This window comes from Miniopterus natalensis, chromosome 7, assembly GCF_054644295.1.
Source record: "Miniopterus natalensis isolate mMinNat1 chromosome 7, mMinNat1.hap1, whole genome shotgun sequence".
NCBI classification, from domain to species: Eukaryota; Metazoa; Chordata; class Mammalia; order Chiroptera; family Miniopteridae; genus Miniopterus; species Miniopterus natalensis.
The window spans coordinates 13,528,735-13,535,287 of NC_142087.1; the positions used below are offsets into that span (position 1 = coordinate 13,528,735).

General features: G+C 51.7%; 1 protein-coding gene across 1 annotated transcript in view; it reads left to right on the forward strand.

Moving 5' to 3' along the window:
- The window catches only part of CDK5RAP1 (CDK5RAP1 mitochondrial tRNA methylthiotransferase), a 170,519-nt gene that overhangs the window by 94,475 nt on the left and 69,491 nt on the right, over nucleotides 1-6,553 (forward strand). The gene's annotated exons all lie outside the window — the stretch shown is intronic.

Genomic DNA, 6,553 nt, shown 5'->3' on the forward strand with positions numbered 1-6,553 from the left:
GCAACAAGTAGTTATTAAGTGCTTGCTCTCTTCTGGGCTCAGGGAGTGTATGTTCTGGTGGGGAGACAGACGACAACAACCGAGCACTCATGTAAGCAAGCACGGCAATTTTTGAAAGCTGTAAGTGCTACAAAGAAAATAAAATGGAGTTGAGTTGGACATGACTGGAAGAAGGGTGGTCAGGGAGAGCCTCTCTGAAGAGGAGGCATTTGAGCTGAGAACTGAATGAAGCTGACCTGCAAGGGCTGGGGAGAGAGAGCAATGTGGACAGAGGAAACAGCATGTGCAAAGGCCCTGAGGCAGTAATAAGCCTGGCGAGTTTATGAAACAGATCAGTGAGGTAGGAGTGTGGTATATGGGGGACAACCAGAAACTCACGGCCAAAAGTTGGGGAGAGAGACACAGAAAAAAACAGGACAAGGCCATAGACAAGGCTTCAGCAAAAGGTTGTGGGAGCCAGAGGAAGGAGATGCATTCTCCCCACAGAAATAGAAGGGATTCCCGTCACAGGGACTATTAGAGCTTTGCCGCAATGACTGAGGCAGAATCCCTTGTGTTGGGAAGGATGAAAAGAGCACCATAGGTAGAAGGAACAGCACCAGCAAAGGAAGGAGGCTGGGGAGTCTATCGAGGTGGTTAGGGCACGTGGTGGAAGAGGAGATATAGGGCCTTGAATGCCAGTATGAGGAGCTTGGGCGTTCTCCTGAAGGTACTGGGGAGCCACAATAATGTTTGAGCAGGGGAAGGATAGGGTCAGCTCTTGGTGAAGGAAGGTAAATTCTGCTGCTTGTGAGGGGGAGGCTAGAAGAGAAGCCTTGAATAGGGAGGTAGTGCCATCTCCCACCCTTGCCTTTCCCTGAGTTCCTGCCTCCCTCGGCCCACCCCTTAAATTTTACCTCTTTCCAGCTGGTTCTTGCTGATCCTCAGGAAGAGCGTGTGCTGGGCCTCTCCTTGGGCTTGGGACAGTAGTCCCCAGCATAGCAGTGACCCCCAGAACAGCAGCATTCTCCTGGCCAGGACCTATGGACAAAGATCTGGGAAGCTTCGTGTCACCTCCATGTCCTCATCAGGGGCCCATTGCTTAGCGTCTCCCAGCTCTGCCTCTCCTAGAACCACCTCCCTAGCTTTCCTTCAAGTGCTTCTCCCTCTAGCTCCGGGTCTGCTAGTCCTTGAACACAGCCTGCCTTCCACCACCTCATAGTGCTTTTGGCTCCCTTCGCCTGGAGTGCCCTTCCTCCTTGTGTGCGCTGGCTTCATCTGGGCTCTGCCACTTCCTGACTGTGTGACCCTATGCAAGTTACTTGACCTCTGTGTACCTCAGACTTCTCATCTGTAAAATTGGGATTAAACGTAAGTCATGAGGAATACATTCAACAATGTGCACCAAATATTTAGCAGGCAATGGGCCTAACAGCTGCTAATGTGGCTGGGCTTCTTTGTGAGATGTTTAAAGATGTAGTGCTCCCCTTTAACCATGGAGGTTTCTGGATCTTGAGAAGGCCCGGATGGGGGTCCTGGGGGAGGTGCCATAGTGGCTGGGATAGGCTCAGGGGGCTTGAAGACATGGCTCTTTACCAACTAGCAGGGAAATGTTTCAATATTTCAACTAGTACATTTGTACTGGTTTCTATCAGCTGAACTTCAGCCCTGCCCACGGTGGCCAAAGGGCATAGTCAGGACCCTGGAGCCTGCAGGTGGTGGTGGTGGGGCTCTCTGAGTGGGCAAAAGTGTGCCACCAGGAGACAGCCTCTGAAAGTTCGAGGCAGGGACCATCTGGGATGCAGACACAGATGCTAGGGTAAGCAGGGCCCACTGAGGACCAGCACTGTACCCCCCCATGCCATGCCCATGAAGAAGCCACCCAGAGGGTACATGCCTCCCCTGAGCAAGGACAAGAGACTCCCAAAGCAGCCAAACCTGCTAGAGAGTGCCTGAGAAAATCCTGGCATTGCCATGAATCGGCAACATCCAAAATTTTGGTACTTGGTGGCACCAAAACCGTGATTTAACTAGGTATAGAAAAGAAAGTTTTTGTTTCCATATGCAAATTTTGGACTGAAAAATTTGTACTCATGGCATTAGCTATTTATATTTTGCTTCTAGGCTGATTTAAAATTCCCCTGCTATTCACCCAACCAGGATTTAGTCAGTCCCTATGGCAGGCACTTTTCTCAATCAGTTCACCCAAGTCAGATCTCTCCGCCCTTCCTGCCCTTAGGACCTGACACCATCTTCCCACCCTCTCCCTGCCAGCCTCGACTTCTACTTGAGTTCTTACTATGTGGCAGACACCATGCCAGGAACTTTACAAGCTTCACGACATCATTGAGTCTTCACCACAGCAGTCTGGGATCATTGATGCAGGTTCGTTTTACAGATCACAAAACTGAAGCTCAGAGAGGAGAAATGCATTGCCCCAAATCACACAGGTAGTAGAGCCTGGATCTGAACCCAGTTGGCCTGGCGCTGAGAATCTCTGCACCACTTCACCACATTAGTGTAGGTGCTCAAGAAACATCTGAGAAATGCCCTTGTTAGCCTTTGTCCTTACCTTTCCAAGAATAGGGCTGTCTGGAATCTTTCCCTGGTCTCTGTCTCCAGCTTCCAAGAAAGACTTTTATAACCTGAGCTCTGAAGCTCGGGTGGGTGGCACATGGCAGGAATGGGGCCGGTGCTCAGAGGAGCTCTTTAGTGGAGGGAGGGTCCTCTTGGCAGAGATGGCAAGGAGCTTCTGGCCAAAACTGATAGGGCCTGTCACTGAGGCTCAAGGGGCAGGCTCTGGGCCAGGGCCAACATACTCAAGGGAGGAAGTGGGAGGGTCCTTTGGTTTTGGGGTTGGGCCCTTTCTCTTAGGAATAACATCAGAGCTGCCTAGGCAGGGCCTTCTGCTCTTCAGAGGGGCTCAAGGAGGCTCCTAATACAGACTGTGCCAGCCACAGAACCCAAGGGAGTAAGGATATATATTGGGTGGTGGGGACAGCAGGTGAGGGATAGAGGCAGGTGAGGGATAGAGGCAGGGCTGGGGGGAGCCCTGTGACCACCTATGGCCATTCCCCATCCCTTTTCCATATATGTCATCCCTGTCATGTTTCTGTAGCCAGACAGTCCTAGGTTCAAATCCCCACTGTCACTCAGTAACTGTATAACTGCTGGCAAGTTACTTTCCCTTCTGAGCCTCACTTTTCATGTCTGCAAAATGGGAGTAATAAATCCACGTATGTCTTTTGGATATTGTGAAGATCATTGAAGTAACTCATGTAGATGTCAGCACAGGGCCTGGCACACAGGAAAGGTTCAAAAGAAGTTATTTTAACTTCCATTTTATAGATGAAAAAACTGAGACTCAGAGAGGTTAAGTGATTTTCTCAAGGTCACACAGCATGTCCAAGGTAAAACTGGATTTGAAATCAGGGCACGGACAAGGGACTGGCTGCCCAGTGAAAGGGAAATTCAGTGTTGCTATGCAACGTGGCTCCAAGATCCCCCAAGTCCTCACTCCCAACAAAATTGCTATGCACAGGTCCTCCTATGTGAGTATCCTGGTGCCACCATTGCAAATGTGCATGGCTGTGTCACATGGACTCCCCCACACTGCTATTCAATGTGGTTATTTTGATGGCAGGCGTATTCATCTCCAGGTGGCTTTCCACAGGATTCTCCCTGTAATTAATTCCTTTCCCTTTCCCAGCTCAGAGATGTGGTCAGTGTAGGTGTTAAGCTCCATTTTTCAGCTGGACACACCAGGTAGATGGTCTGATGGTGGAAGAGCAGGTTCTGGAAGGCAGCAGATGCCCAGGAAATGCTTAGGTCCATGTTAGCTAGTTCTGAAATTCTCGCTTTGGCTAATATCAAAAGCAAATGGCTGATGATAGTATGATTTAGGAGCATATTTTAGATGGGATGTACTTATTCTAGAATCTCGGCATCATTTTTGATTGGCAAAATGCTTTAAAAGATGGCCAGTCCCCCTCATTAGTGTCTAGGGCAAAGGAAGGCTCTGGCATTAATTTTCTCATCTGAGTCACTGGGGTCTGATGTTGGTGGAAGCTCAGAGGCCTCCCTTTCAAAATCTGGCTTCTCTAAATGGGACAGGAGAGAAAAATTTGACCAGAGCCTCACTGAATTGGTCTGTTTTACCTCATTGACTCATCTCTGCTGAGAGGAGATTTCCTGGGGGTCTCCCCCATAAAAGGGAAGCCCTGGGAAGGACTCAGAGAGGTACAAAGCCCATTACTGCCTCTCTCTGGGCCTCAGTTTACTGATCTGTAAAGTGGGACAGTGAAGCCCACAGGCCGTGCACAACGCCGTGCTGGGACCCGAGTAGCCCTCAGGGAACAGGCTGTGGGTCGTCCCTGCTCTACTGAGGAATAAGAAATGGGTCACTGCGCCGCTGTGGGGTCCGCTGGGGAGCCCGGGCAGGCGGGCGAGGCTGGGCTCCCCGGTCCGCTGGCTGAGCTCCTCCATCTCTCATCTGTGAGACAGACAATCGCTCCTGCTGGGCCGAGAGGCTACTGAGGTAGCACTTAGTGTTTTTATTTGCTGTGGCTAATGAGACTCAGAGAGAAGCAGAGGGCTTTTCCCTCCCCCAGCCCAGCAAGGGTAGGGTCTTGGAGCTCTGGATCTGGGGGCTTCTGTCTCAGGGGTGTATGGGTGGCAGTTGTGTTTCGGGGCTCAAACGGAAGGAGGTGGCACAGAAGACACCGTCTCCTTTAGGGGAGGTGGAGCCCCAAGGGGGAGTGCTGCACTTACAGAGAGTAGGAGGAGGCGTTGTGGGGTGATGGTTAGCAGCTGCTTGGTAGTTGTGGAGTCAGAGGCTCAGCTTCCTCATTAGTCAAGTGGGGGTGCTACAGGCTGTGTGGAAAGGCGGGGCGAGTGAAGGTCCCTCAGACCCTTAGCATGGTACCTGCAGAGCAGGTCCTTGTCTTGGTTTGGGTTCCCCAGAAGGATTTGAGTGCAGGTAGCTGATTTGGGAGGTGATCCCAGGAGACACTGGTGGGGGAGGGGGAAAGTGAGAGGAGACAGCCCATAGAGGTGTGTCATCAAGCAGGTGACTCCAGGGGCACCTGGGGCTCAGTCCCACTGGGCTGTTGTGGGAGCTAGTGTGGAGTTGTTCCCTTTCCCCACGGGGTGAGGAAGTGGGGTTATTTATCTACTAACCTCCAGGAAGCCCGGAGGTTGTGGGTGGTTGGAACCTGGGGCCACGATCCTGGCTGTTTGGGAGAAGTGCTCCAGCTTGACCGGGTGTGGGAGCCGCTCACTTCCGAGAGGATCACACCGGCTGGGACAGAGGCCCCTTCATCAGCACCAGATAGGACCCGAGGCCATAGGCTCTGCCCCATCTTCCAGGCTCCTCAGAAGCCCCCAACAGATCCTTGTATGACTCTAGGGAACCAGCAGAGACCTACCCCAGAACAGATGGAGATGGACTTTCCCATCACCCTGTGAGTGGGGGTTCACACCCAGATTTAATATGGTTTAGAAAAAGAATGGATTGTGATGTGTGGGGACACAGAGCACTAAGAGTGACTGGGAGTCTGCGGTGCGTGGGGAGCTGCAGCATAGGGCCTGGAGCTCAGCAACTGCCCAGTAAGTGTTCATTGGCCCTGGTGTAAGTGCCTTGTGCAGGGTCTTATCCTGGCCCCTCCCTGTCCCTCATGGCCTGGCCTGTGTCTTGCAGGTAGAAGCTCCATCTGGGCTGCCTTTCCAGACTGTGAGCTGTTCTTACGCCTGTGTATGCCCTGAAGTTGAGTAACGCCTTTTTCTGAAATGCCCACCCAATCCTTCCTGCAAGGCCCCTCGTGTAACTGAAGGGCTCTGTGTGCTAGGCTGGGCCTTGAGTCTTGAGAACAGGGGCCCATATTGTGTGTCCTGAACCTGCTGGCATCAGCGAGGTCAGGGAGACAATGGTAGTCATGTTGCTGTCCAAGCAGGAAGCGCCTTCAGTGATAAGACCCAACATCTTGGAGGGCAGGTAATAACAGTGATGATGACATCATTTACATATGACATTGTTTTAGCCCCACCCATGTGTCTGGAACCATTCTCTCTCACTTCATCCTCACTACAGCACTCCAATATTGGGACTATGATTCTCCCCATTTTATAGAGGAGGAAACTGAGGTCCACTGAGGGGAAGCCACATCCCAGGGTCAAACAACTATTGAGGGGGGCCAGGCCAGAACTCAAAGCTGCCTATAGAGTCACTTTGTTCAGAGAGCCCTAGACCCACCACACTGCCAAGATCAACAAAGCATGTGACCCTGGCCAAGAGGCCCATTATAAGGGGCGTCTTAAGGCCAACAGAGAAGGCAGGAGGGCAAAACCAGCTTTCTTATTCCTGAAGCCCAGGAAGGCGGCCAAGACCCTGGATATTATTCACATGTGGTCTGATGTGGCCCAAACATATCTCGGGTGTGGCCCAGATTGGCTCAGAAGGACCTGAACATGACCCAGATGTGGCTTGGATGTCCAGCCCCCAAGCCTGCCAGGGGCACGATAACTCCTGAGTTGGGACAAAGATACACTCCAGACTGCAGAATACACAGACAAGTAT